At 45.3% G+C, this 13935-nt stretch overlaps 1 long non-coding RNA gene across 2 annotated transcripts; it reads left to right on the top strand.

The window, feature by feature from the left end:
- The first annotated feature begins 1297 nt into the window (after positions 1–1297).
- Positions 1298–5017, top strand: LOC127769049 (uncharacterized). Of its 2 annotated transcripts, none has more exons than XR_008016648.1 (3): positions 1298–1476; positions 1592–1782; positions 4868–5017. It is a non-coding gene; the product is annotated as an uncharacterized LOC127769049 (long non-coding RNA). The 2 variants fall into 2 exon arrangements; XR_008016649.1 differs by lacking the exon at positions 4868–5017 and adding an exon at positions 3638–3701.
- Positions 5018–13935: the final 8918 nt, after the last annotated feature.

Below are 13935 nucleotides of genomic sequence, written 5' to 3' on the forward strand. Positions count from 1 at the left end.
GCATGGCCATACACTTCCATAATCTATAACATCGAGGGGCCCAGAGATATCTCTCCATAGGAGGGGCAAATCTCATCTTGATTATTCATATCCCACTTGTCACGTCCCGTTTTTTGTGTCTTCTAATTTGCTTAATTTTGAAAATTAACATTCGCGTTTATTCGCCTAAAATAGCTTAATGATAATTTAATAAATGAAAAAGGGTTTAATTTTACTAAATAAATTAATTAAGTCACCCTTTTATTTTATTGTTTGTTAATTAGAGTTACTTGGTTTTTATTTGAATTTTTGAAGCGCAGCTCGATTTCATTATTTCCCATAAATCCCAAGAAAAAAAATCCCAAGTCCAGAAAAATCCCCACCTTTTCTTTTCCTTTTTCCTTTTCCCTCCAGGCCGATGCCTCTCTCTGTCTATCTCTCTCCCTGTCATTCTATCTCTGCAATCTCTTCTCCTCCCTAATTAATTTTTCCACTTGAATGACAAAAATTGAATCACCATCATGAACCAAATCAGTTTTCCATCTCAGCCACATCTCCACCTTCTTCCTATCCACCTCGCCATGCACCAGCCTTTACATCTCCTGATCAAATGCAAATGCTAGCCATTTAATCTCCAGTTGATTGCATTTTCCATCCACCATGAATTTAATCATCTGTTGATCATCAACCAAGAAACTAAAGCAGACCAAGAACCAAATAATATTACACTGCATTATCTCCAATTGAATCACCATGATGAGACAAATATGTTTTTCCAATTCCCAGTCTCTTCTCTCAACTCTCCATCTTCGTCCTCCCTCAGCCACATTTCTGATCTTCCAAGAATCTGAGCTGTCTCCTCGAGTTCCTCCTCCCACTAATAAATATCTCCCTCTCCCTCACCAATCTCATTATTTAACACCAAAAATTAAATCACCTTCATGAGCATGAGCCATTTTTGTAATAGCCAATGACTCCTCATCTCCTGGCTGCTTAGCTCCTATTCTTCTCTATATATAGCTGCAGCACCCCTCCTCCTTTCCTCTTTGTTTAACCAGCGCAGCCACCGCCCCGCTTTACTTCCACGCCAACCATGACACACCGTGTGCGTGCATGTAGTGCCATGTGCAACCAAAGTCACCATGTTGGCTACTGCTTCATCTTCAAGCACGATGTTTCTGCTTCCTATGAAGGTCATGATGCTTCCCTCAATCCCCTGCTCGTCCCTTCCGCTTCTCATCTATTTCCATTCATCTATACCAAAAATCAAATCAAATTGACGGGCTTGATCTGTTTTTCGAAATCCCAGCCACGGCCATGTCGTGCTGTTGGCACGGAGATATATCAAACCATCAATGCGAGAACAAGCAGCTGCGTGGGAGGATCAATCCTGCACCATCATCGTTCCGTTTCCAGCACCATCATCTTCCTGCTACTACCGTCTCCTCTTTGCTCCTTACATCGGAAAGTTGTACCGCCTCTTCTCTGCTACGGTTGGTAAGCAGTTGCACACCATAAAAGTCTTTCATCATTTCCTCCTCTCCGTTCATCATGTGGTGTTCCCATAGGTTGAGACATCATGCCCCCCTGCTGCTCCACTTTGTGCAACCAGGATGTTGAGTTCCGCCACCACGTCGTCATCGTCGCAGCCATCATCAGTGAACCAACGCTGCTCCTTCGTCATCCCCTTCCAAACCAACTTCTGTCACCATTAACGCCACCTGCAAGCAAAGAAGTCATCGCCGTCCTTGGAACCCAAGCTGCTGCTACCATGCCATCATCTTGTTGAGACCACGTCTACAGGTGAGCTCTTGATGTTCATCCTCCATTATTTCCTTTCATTTTTATCACCCAGTGGTTGCACTATATGTTGTTGTTTCGTCCATCACGAAAGCAGCCCCTGTCAACCTTCCTCCTTTATATGTATTTAACAGAGCCCTTGCCTTATTTTCTTTTCATTCGCACATGTCCAAAAGTTGTCGTACTGCTACTTTGCCTCGGCCACCATGCCCACATTGTGCATGTGCGTGCACCACTGTTAATCTCTCTCTTTAGATGACATATGAACCATACCAGTTGGTACACAAAATAATTCCAATCAACCTGAAAACACGAGAGAATATTCCTTTCTATCTTCTATTAATTCAATCTTCCATTCTTGCTGCCACCTCTCTCTTGTGATCGTAAAGGTGGCCGTCAGTCATCACCAATCTGTTTGCGCACCACGATGGTTGCTGTCGCAATGGAACCTGAGCTGAACCACATTGTCGCCATCACGTTTCTATGAATGTCGCTGCGGTCGGTAATCTCCAAGGCCCTAGCAGCACCGCTGCTCTTATCCTTCGCTTCCATCGTCTTCACCTGCCTCCAGCACAATCTCTCGTCAAGTTGCCATTGTCTGCCGGTGCCACCGCCTCACTGTTAAACGATCCGGTGTTCCTACCACTTGTCTGTTGTGGTTATCACGGTTCCATTCCGAAATTACTGCACCGCCATCACTGTTTTCTTCACTGGAGTAGTCCACGCCAGCAGGAGCACAATCAGTGCATACACCCTGCTCTGCTCTATCTTCTCTCGTGGCTTTTTCTTGGCGTTGATAACAACCTCGAGCTCAAGCAATAGTTGTTGCATAAGCATCGCATCCGTTTTCGCCCCTCTACTTCTCCGGTGTTGTCTCTACAATATTCCTCCCCTCCTACATCCAACATCGTCATCCTCTACCATGAACCCGGTGTCTCTTCTTCATCCCAGCGCCGGTGCCCCTTTAATTTTTATTCCCACATGCTGAGATGCCGTCGCATTGTTTCTATGCTCCCATTGCTACCGAACTACTAGTGACCATGTCGTCGTCGTCGTATCGTCCACTTCGGAGGGCCAACGCAGCTGCTGTCCTCTCGCTGCCTTAGGTCAGCACCCACGTCACACCGTCACCCCCTGTCATTGTCTCGAAGTCTGGCATGGCATGTACGCTATATCACTCCCATCAATCAGTGAACCCCATCCTTTAGACACGAAAATGATTCTAATAAAATCCACAAATGCCAGAAAATATTTCTTATTTTCCATTCTTCCAATTCAATCTTTTGTTGATCATATCTTCGCCAATCAGCATCACTGCTCTCTTTCATCAGCCTGCCATCATCTTCTCCCGGTATGCTCTTGCTTCTTTCACCCACTTCAATCCGGAGTTTTGCCATCACCATACCGTTGATGTCCACGCTGCGAGTCATCATGTCACACACATTCTGGTCAGGCCGGCCTCTTAAAACCCAAAATCAATCCAAGTTGTCTATCCCCACAAATAAATCTCAACCATCCACATAATCATTCCACAACTCTCCTCCTTATAAACAATTCTCCATTGATCATCCTACTAACGAGTGGACCCCACCCGTTAGTCCACCAAACATAATTCTTTTGTCTCATAAATTCCAGATAATGTTTTCTAAATATTTCTCTTTCTTTATTCACAGTTCTCTAATAATTGAAACTTCCAGAGGTCACATCTCTTCCATCCAAACTCCGAATTGACCCGTTGTTTTTCCTAAATAATTCTAAAATTGAGCTCTAGTTCCTGATTTATTTGGTTATTTCATTTGATGTTATTTTTCTGTTTTTTTCTTTTGTTTATTTGTTTTCTCCTTTTTCGATCGTGTAGACATTGTTGCCGAGTAGGTTGCTGTTGCAGGTGAAGGTTTCATCTGAAGATCTCGTGGGTAAAGGCGAGTGTACCCTTGAACATGTTGATCCTAACTTGCAAAATTATCTTATTTTAAATTATATGCATTGTTTTGTTTTACAAATTATCGTGTGGGTACTTATGACCTACTTGTTAATTATTCCATGCCTTGATTATTGTTGATTATCCTTGATTATTTGTCACCCTAGACAATATGTGAGTCAGATATGGGTATTGACTCAAGGTAGTTAGATTTGCTTAGCCCTGCTCACACTTTTACAAAACAAAATATAATATTGACTAATGATCGACTTATCACTGTTTTTATAAACTGTGTGGTTGTGTGCTATCTTCTTGGTGGCATGTGTTGCACCATGTAGTAACTATCTGGTGGAAAATGTTTTAGACCGGGGCGATGGTGGATCTGTGTGAACCTAGGAGGTAAGCCATCTGTGTGCGTGCTTACCGTTGACCTGTGTGGTCGATTGAGCTGTGTGCTCCTAAGCTGTATGGTCCCTTTTTGCTGTGTGCTTGAGGTCCTTAGTTTAGGCAAGTCGCCCTGGTCAGTTAAGGACTTCACTTCGTGCGCCATTGATCTGAGCCTTACCGTGCAACCACATGTCCTTGTGGGAAGGACCTAGCTTAGTACACTGCTTAGCTCTGGCACTAGCGGCCCAGGTGGCTAGATGATAGGTTTTTGGATTGTACCATGGGACCTTTCACCTGTGTGGTGAAGGGAGGACCGCCCATGGGGGAAGCCGGTGTTTGGGCGAGGCAGAGGAAACGCTTTGTTACTCTTTGGTGTTTAGCGGCACCGAACTGTATCTTGTTGGTAAAGTTGTACAACCTCTACAGAGTGTCAATCTATTCGAATAGCCGCGTCCTCAGTTATGGACATGCTCGGTGATTTCACATGAGGGGTAGATTTGTGAACTTTTGGGAAAGAGCTGTGTGCAGGATAAATTAATGAATATAGTTGTGTGGTCCTGTGTGGACGCAATATCCTTTTTGGGTTGGGTGGTTAAAAATATCGTGATTGCAAAGGTTATTTAAATTAAATTTAAATCTATTTATTGTATTTAAATTCGCAAATGCCTTTATGCAAATGAACCCTAACCTTCCTTTGAAGCCTTGTATCATATATTACATATTCCCGTACACTTGTGAGTACTTTATGTACTCACCCTTGTTGTCTCACCAAAATTTCAGAGAAGGCCAATTGTTTCCAGAAGTTCTGGTGCTGAGGATGTAGAATAGGTTGCGTGCCCTAGTTGACTGCCTGTGGTGTGACGTTGGTGCCTCTCGCTTTTTTTTTCCACTGTTTATTTTCATTTGGCCCTGCGTGGCAAATAAATTGTAAAATCTGGTCATAAGACCAATGTAAAAATTATATTTGTTTCCTATTTATTAATATAATCGTGATGTGGTTGTGATATTATCTTTTGTTCCTGTGTGTGCTAGCGTTGATCTGGGACTAGCACATTATACACAGAGGGATCCTAATTGGGGTCCCGACACCATTACATGTTTCACAGCATACCCGAAAACTTCTTTTATAACTACCTAATTACGGAGTAGCGTTTAGTAGTCTCTAAGTAAGCTACTACATATGTTGGGAACCATGATAATCTCAGGTCTAAGGATTCAACACCAACACTAAATGAGATCACTGATAACACAACACATATGGCTTTTGCAGCGTCTTATGTTCGGTCTATCCAATAACATGTTCCCCAACATGTGTCAACATTATAAATTTGGTATCTCTATACCATGATCCATGAGACATGATCATCAATTAATACATATGCTGATCATCTAAACATATTTGTTCCACATATGATATTTGATCAGGGATCCTTTAGAAATAGTAACAAACAACATAAAGAGTCTTATGAAAGAATCACATATTCATTAACCAATATTCATAATCACATATTCATTAACTAATAATGAGTTATCTATTTCAAGAAACATAACCAATAAATATGTAAACATAGTATATGATATAATCATCTCTATAATTGCCTTTAGGACATATCACTAACCGTACGTCCAATGCTGCCCACAGGATGTCTTGTCATTTCGCATGGCCATCCTCGTTGCGTACGATCGCATCATCGTCCCGGCGCTACGCAGGGCCACTGCCCGGCGTAGGCGGCGTCGGTACTCACGTCACGTGTAGCGCCTTATTGGCGTCCGCTCCGCCCCCGCCGTCAAGGTCAGGAGGAAGAACCTGCAGGCGGCGACGGCGTAGAGAGTGGCCGGGCTCCTCACAGACAGCTCTCCGGCAAGGCCTCCGAGGCTCCCACGGGAAGAAGTTCATCAGGAGCTCATCTTCAACTACATGCTGGGTTGGCTGGACGCGACGGAGCTGAACACAGGCGCAAGCTTGGCCAGTGATTCAGTTCTATTGGTTGCTATGCATGTGCTACATTGAGTTGGTGGCGTCCGTTCATCGTGCTAAGAGCCAGTGCCATCAAGCTGGGCAGATAGGCCAACAACGTTCAGCAAAACAGGGAGACTAGAGAACACCAGGTCACCAGCGAACAGCTGCTGCTAGTTTAATTTCCTTTTGGTTTGAGAATGGGTTGAACATATTTTTTTTTTGTTTGTTTATGGTTTCGATTAACAATGCACCGGCCTGGGGTGGGTTCGTTCGGATTATGTGGCTGAGTGACAAATCGATTTGGACTGGTTTGGGAGGGGGGGGGGGGGCGGGCCTAATGGGCGATCGATCGCCAGGGCGATTGCCCAGTGATCGGTCCTGCCGCCCCCCGCTCCCTTCTCTCCTTCCTCCTCCCCTTCTTTTCCTATTACAGTACACCACAAAAAATTTTAAAAAACTAAAAAGTTAGAAAAATCTATGTATAAAAATTTGAATTCAAATTCAAATTTAAATCGGGTATGTAAACTCTTGATTTATAAACTTTTTATAAACTTTGGGTCTATAAATTTTAGGTGTATAAACTTTAGATGTATAGAAATACTATATATAGAAAATATTTGAATTCAAATTCAAATTTGAATCAGATATAATTCAAATTCAAATCGGGTATATAAACTTTAGGTCTATAAACTTTAGATGTATAGAAATACTATATATGAAAAATATTTGAATTCATATTCAAATTTGAATTGGATATTTGAATTCAAATTCAAATTTGAATCGGATATATAAACTTTAGGTCTATAAACTTTAGGTATAAACTTTAGATGTATAGAAATACTATATATTAAAAAATATTTGAATTCAAATTCAAATTTGAATCGGATATATAAACTTTTGCTTATAAACTTTTGGTCTCTAAACTTTATATGTGTAAATTTGAGGTTTATAAACTTTATGTGCATAAATTTACTAAAATAGAGAAGTAATACGGTGCCAAAAAAGAAAACCAGGTCAAGAGGGCTACCCGATCGCTCTGGGCAAGCGAGGGCGAGCAGTAGCATTTCTGGGTTTGGGAGGCACTGTATATTGTATATTGAGAAATGGAGAAGCACAATGAAGTGTTGTTGAAGCCGCCGGCCACGCCCGTCGCTACGTCGCCTCTGCGAATCGGCAACGGCAACCAGCTAGCGCGGACCCGTGGCAGGGGTGCCAGAGGGGATATGCCGCAGCAAGACGGTGCTCAGCCTGGTGACAAGTGGACCCAGACATATGCAACCTAAGAAAAAACAGAGAAAAATAGGGTCTATACTGCTGTAGGATTAAAGTTGTACGGTTTTATATAATTTACAGGCAAATATTTCTGTTATTGGGATAAAGGATGTTACACTACTGGAGAAGTACTCATCTCTTCCCGTTCGTAACCCCTTTACTTCCGTATAGCGAACCGGGAGGGAGAATCTGGGACTAAAGATGGTGGTCTTTAGTCCCGTTCAAATACCCGGGAGTAAAGTAACATCTCAAATCATTCACATCACAAATCCCAAATCCCAAATCATTCACATCGCAAATCCTAAGTTACTTATGCAAACAACTCAAATACATCACAAATCCTTAAAAAAAATTACACACAGACCAAATACACCTAGATTGTACATCTTAGATCCATGCAATGAATCGTAAATTCTAAAAAAAGAAACTATGCAACTCTAGTGAATCACAAATTATCAAAAAAAAAACAAGAGGATGATGCATGCGCGCCGGCCACCGCTCGCCACGGCCGGCCCTGCCGGCCGCCGCTCGCCATGGCCACGGCCGGCCCCGCGGCCTGCCTGCGCGCAGCTGGGCCTACCGCTGGCCGCCGGATGGGAGGGGAGGAGGGGGAGGAGGAAGGGGAGGAGAGGGAGTGGAGGAAGAAGGGATCGGATCTGAGAGGAGGAGGAGAGGGGATGATCCGATCTTATCTAAATATCTCCTCTCGGACTTAACCGATCAGAGATGGGAGAAAATATTTACTCCCGGTTGATACTACCAACCGGGACTATAGATTACCACTAGTCCCAGGACTAAAGATCATTTTTTAGTAGTACCAACTGGGACTAAAGTGATAATCTTTAGTCCCGCTTGGTAGTATCAACCGGGAATAAAGATCCTCGGCCCCCTGACATGCCGATGAATCGGGACTAAAAATAATCTTTAGTCCCGGTTTAAAACACCAACCGGGACGAAAGATCAAATTTTTTTTAACCGGGACTATTGTCGAAATCACCTGACCCAGCAAAGATCACTTCTCCAGTAGTGTTAATCAAACTTTGATGAAAGTGCGATTCTAAGTGGGCTTATTCCAAATTCGAAACATGGGTTGTTAATCGCCTTCACAAATGGATGTGGAAAAAGTACACCGAAGGTCCCTCAACTTGTCATCAAGTTACAAAATCATCCCCCAACCGCAAAACCAGATATCTAGAGTCCCTAAACTTACAAAACCGTTCACTTTAGGTCCTTTAGGTGGTTTTGACCTTGGTTTTATCTGACGTGGTGGCTGAGTCAGCGTGGGATCACGTGGGCCTCACATGTCATCGTTCCACATCAGCGCCCTCCCTCTTTCCCCTCCTCTCCCTTCCCCTCTCTCTCTCTCTCTCTCTCTCACTTTTCTCCCCTCAAGGAGCACGGCCAGCACGGGAGGAGTGCCGGCGCAGTGAGCGTGTCCGGCGGCCGGCGGGGGAAGAGGGCTGGCATGGCCTTTGGCGGCCGGTAGGGGGGAGCATGGTGGAGAGGAGGCCGGCGCGACGGGTGGCCTTCGGCGGTCGGTTGCCGGTAGGGGGAGCACGATAGAGAGGAGGCCGGCGTGACGGGCGGCGGGCGGTGGCCGGCGAGGGAAGAGCACGACTGAGAGGAGGGCTGGTGCGACGGGCGGCAGTCGGCGACAAGGGAAACGACGATGACTCGGGTCCCTCCCGTCGGCCCTATCCTAGCCACCGCTCGGAGCCGCTTGCCCTTCTGCCACTCGCCTGCCTCTCTGCTTCGCTTCCCCCCGCCTCTCTACTCTGCCCGCACACAAAGCCACCGACGACAATGAGGCCGAGCGGCGCGAAGTCGTCGGCGCCACCGCTCCCTATCCGCAGTCGCGCTCACCTGTGGCTGCTGCCTCTTCGCCACCGCGCTCGCCCATCGACGCCGCCTCTCTGCAGCCGCACTCTCCCACCGACGCCTGCACCGGAACGGGGCGTAGGAGGTCGATGAAGACGAACAGACGACAGATTAGTCTATGTTTAATACTTCAAATGTGTGTCTGTATATCTAATGTAACACGCCAAAACTTTACACCCCTGGATCTAAACACCCCGTAATTAAAATTTTTCTGTCTGCGCAAATGCAAATGCATGTTCACTGATTCAGATTAAAGTTCGCAGGAGCAGCAGCAGGAGCAAGCCCTAGAGAACGGCAAGGCAACGCAACGCGGTTGTGACGACGCGCCCACGAGCGCCGCTACGCCCACCACCCCTTGACTGCTTCGCCCGTCGCGCCATTCCGCTCGCCGCCCGCTTCCCCGTTCACCGCCCTTTGCCACACCAGCCCGCCGCCACTCCACCCACCGCCCGCTACCGTGCTCACTCGTTGCTGCTCCACCCGCCGCCGCTTCACCCTATGCTTCCGGTGGCCTCGCTCTCTGAAGACAAGAGAAGAGAAGAGCAGAAAGAAAAGAGCCGCTTCGCTTGCTCTGGCCGCCCTTCTGGTGCCGCGGTGGTCCCGTCTCGTCCCGCCGCCCTCCTCCTCTCCCACGTCGCCCCGTCGGCCAGCCTGCGCCCCTGCGCAGAGAAGTGAGAGAGAGAAGGGAGGGAAGAGGGGAAAGAGATAAGGTGTTGACGTGGACACCCTGACATGTAGGGCCCGTGTGGGTCCCACGCTGACTGAACCACCACGTTAGATAAAACCAGGATCAAAACCACCGGAGGATCTAAAATGAACGGTTTTTTAAGTTGAGAAATGTCATATATCTGGTTTTGCAGGTGGGGGATGATTTTCTACCTCGATGACAAGTTGAGGGACCTTCGGTGTACTTTTTCCAATGGATGTGACGGATGTGTAAATTCTAGACCGGTAATGGGCCTAATTTTTTTTTAAGAAAGGAAAAGGTGCACTTTCGGTCCCTCAAGTTGTCGGCGAGTCTGAAATTCACCCTTGGACCGTAGAATCAGATACAATGCATCACCCAACATACAAAACCGTGCAAACGAGGTCCCTCGGCAGCATTGTGCTCGGTTTTGGCTGACATGGCGCCTACGTTGCTCCTTTGACTATGTTTTCGTCCCATGTGATATTGACGTGGCGCTTACGTGGCAATTCGATACCCAAAAATAATAAAAACCGTGGGACCCACATGCCAAATACACAAAATAATAAAAAATGATGGGGCCCATGTGGCCCCACATGTCATCCTCACACCTCCCTCTTCTTTCTTTCCTCTCTCTCTTTCCCGAGCGATGGGTGGTGGCAAGCGATCTGCAGCGGAGCAGAGAGGCGGCAGTGGCCACTTGTCAAGGCGGCGCTCACCCTTGTCCCAGGCCCCCGGCACTCGTGGTCCTCGCCGACCGCCTCACCCTCGGCGGCGCGCCTCGCCAGACGCAGGAGCACAGAGCAGAGCAAGAGGTAGCTTGAGTTCCGAGCATGGAGAAGGTAGTGGAAAAGAAGGTGGAGCTGAGGAAGATGGGGAAGACGAGGTTGGAGCATGTGATGGCGGGGAGAAGGATGGGAGGGCGCACGGCGAGGAGCGACCGGGAGTACTGGAACCACCGCCGGTGGGCGGAGCGGTTCTGGCGGCAGGGCAGAGCAGAGTGGCCACGGCACGCAATCTCCTTGCCCTCTCCACCTCCTACTCCATACCCGCGTATCCTTGTCGTTTGAGTTGGAGGGGGAGGGCTCTAGGGAGAGGCGAGGCAAAGAGACTAGTGGGGAGATGGGTGGTGGGGTGGAGAGGTTGGCAGGGAGATGGGTGGCGCTTGTTGACCAGTCCACCGTGGTGGCGCTCCACGTGCAGCTCCAGCAGGCAGCGGCTGCGGCACAGGCAAGGGGCAAGGCGGTGGAGGACAATGACAACAACATGGATGACGATGAGTTGGCGTTCTGCGACCCGCCCCACCGCCGCTCCTCTCCCGCATGCCACTTCTCCTCGCCGGACTCCCCGCTTCCTCCCACTCCGCTTGCCAGCCTCGCCATAGACTTTGGGCGCTGGCGGAGTCGCGGATAGAAGATGAGCTGGAGGAAGTGGGACCCACTTACATGTGGGTTCCACTTTTTTTAATTTTTTTTGTTTGACTGATATATGGGCCCGCATATTTTTTAATTATTTAGTTTTCAATTTTGCTATTTTTATTTATTTTTTGGGATCAAACTGCCACGTAGACGCCACGTCAATGCCACGTCAATGTCACCTCCGGTTACTTTTGGATGGATTTGGAGAAGTAAGCTGAATATGAAGATAAAGGTCTTTGCTTGGCTCCTTTTAATGGACAGAGTCAATACAAGGGATCTTTTGGACAGGAAGCACTGTAAGCCGATCAATGCAACAGTCCTGTGCTCTTGCTGCTCTCAGGGGGTCAGAGAAACGAAGGAGCATCTCTTTTTCTTTTGTATCTTCAGTGCTCAATGCTGGAATGTTCTGGGTTGGACTTGGAGTTCCAATTTGGAGTTTCACAGGATGATTCAGTCTCAGAGTGTTTCTTTTGCAAATCCCTGTTTCATGGAACTCCTTCTTGCTACCTAGAACATTTGGAAGGAAAGAAATAATTTGATCTTCAATGGCGTTCTGCCCAGTGTGTCTTCTTGGAGAAGGAATTTGAGGATGGATTTGAGTCTACGAGCCTGTTTGGTACAGCTCTAACTCCTAAATTTAGCTCCAGGAGTTGGGTCTGGAGTAGAGTTGTGGAGTTGCCTAAACCCAACTCCACAACTCTAGTTCATTTTGTGAGAGAGCTCCACCCAACTCCACTCCTAGTTTTGGTGGAATTGAAACTGTTTGGTTGAGCTCTAGCTTCAGGAGGGGTGGAGCTGGAGCTGGAGCTGTGCCAAACAGGCCCTACATTTAATTAGGCTCAAAGAGGTTCATCGTCCCATGGTTCAATCATGGATTGATGTTTTGTAATCTATTATTCTCTTTCCTTTTAATATAATTTACCATGGAAGGCTCCTCCATGCGTTTTATTTTAAAAAAAATCTATTCAAAAGATCCATGTAGGCATCACATCAGCCAAACCGGGATCAAATACCGTCGAGGATCTCCTTTGCACTGGTTTTGTAAGTTGGGGGATGCATTGTATCCGATTTTTCGGTTCAGGGATAAAAATCAGACTGAACGACAAATGAAGGGACCTAGAGTGAACTTATTCCTTTAGGGAAATCAATGTATGGGCCCTTAGAAGGCCTTAAGAATTCGTTCATGGTTGTTATTAGGATTAAGTCTAATTTACATCTCTCATCTTTTGCTCCTCTAATTATCTATCTTAACAGCAAAACCAAGTGTAACGCCTCCCGAATATTCGGAAACCGATAAAAATCAACTCTTTCGATGATTTGGAAAGCTGTTTTCTACTAAGGCTATCTCCAACAATGAAACCTAAAATACAAGACCCATTTCATATTTGCATAGCGCTACAGTCAAAGAGTTCAATACCTATTTTTGGTCTTCTCCAACAATAAGACCTAAAAGAGAACCCTTACTGCAAATAGGTCTTCAGGAGGGAGGATACTCAGATTTAAGTTATGCCTCTTATAGCACGTAAAATGGGTCTTCTGTATAGATACTCTGTTAGAGGCTGATATAGTACTATCGGAGACCATTTTGGGTTTGGGTGCTCTTATGGGTCACTTGTTGGAGACAGTCTAACTTCATAGGTTGATCGCGGTTGACTCAATTAATTAGCAGCTAGATCCTAAGGGAGCTTGTCTATTTGTAAAGCTTATCCATCTTCATATGGGGATTGAAGGGATTTTCTTTAGACTTTTAAATTAATATTTTATTAATAGACCTTATAAAATTTTATTTTCAAATCTAAATTTTTTGGCCACGCCAAAGAAATTAGCGTTGCTAAATAATACTGTGGCGTGATGTTGGAACTTGAAAGGTTATGCCAGGTCAAAGTCTTGCCAAGCCATCATGTGTGGCGATGCAGCCTCATGATGCAAAACCGTCTTATCTAGCGTTTTCCTTTGGACATGTTTAGTTCGTGAAAAGAAAATTGTTAGGTGTCCAAAGATAAAAACTTTTGGGACTATCGACAAGTGCATGCGACAGATCTTGTGCGGTCTAGTAGTGCGGTAGTGCCTTGCTTTGCTTGCTTTGCATGTCTAGTGCCTTTATTCTTGTCAGATTGATTCAAGTACTCATCGAGCTTGTGAGTTGTGACAGCGAGGGAGTATGGAGTGAGTAGGAGTACGTAGTACTACATCCCATTATAAGAGCAACTACTCCCACCATCCCATAATATAATGAATTTTGATTTTTTGTTTGTATTGTTTGACCATTCATCTTATTTAAATTTTTTTAAAATTATTATTTATTTTATTTGTGACTTACTTTATTATTTTATTATTTAAAGTACTTTGAGCCACAACATTTCGTTTTTTATATTTGCACAAATTTTTTAAATAAGACGAGAGTGGTCAAACAGTACAAATAAATAGTTAAAATCCCTTATATTATGGGACAAAGAGAGTATAAGTTTCCGTGTCCAACTTTTCGTCTTATTTAAAATTTTTCTATAATTAGCATATTTATTGTTATTAGATGATAAAATATGAGTAATACTTTATGCATGACTTCTGTTTTTAATTTTTTTTTAAAAATAAAACGAACTATTAAAATTACTCACGTAAATACGCATGGATAAAA

The sequence above is a fragment of the Oryza glaberrima genome, chromosome 3, assembly GCF_000147395.1.
Source record: "Oryza glaberrima chromosome 3, OglaRS2, whole genome shotgun sequence".
NCBI lineage: Eukaryota > Viridiplantae > Streptophyta > Magnoliopsida > Poales > Poaceae > Oryza > Oryza glaberrima.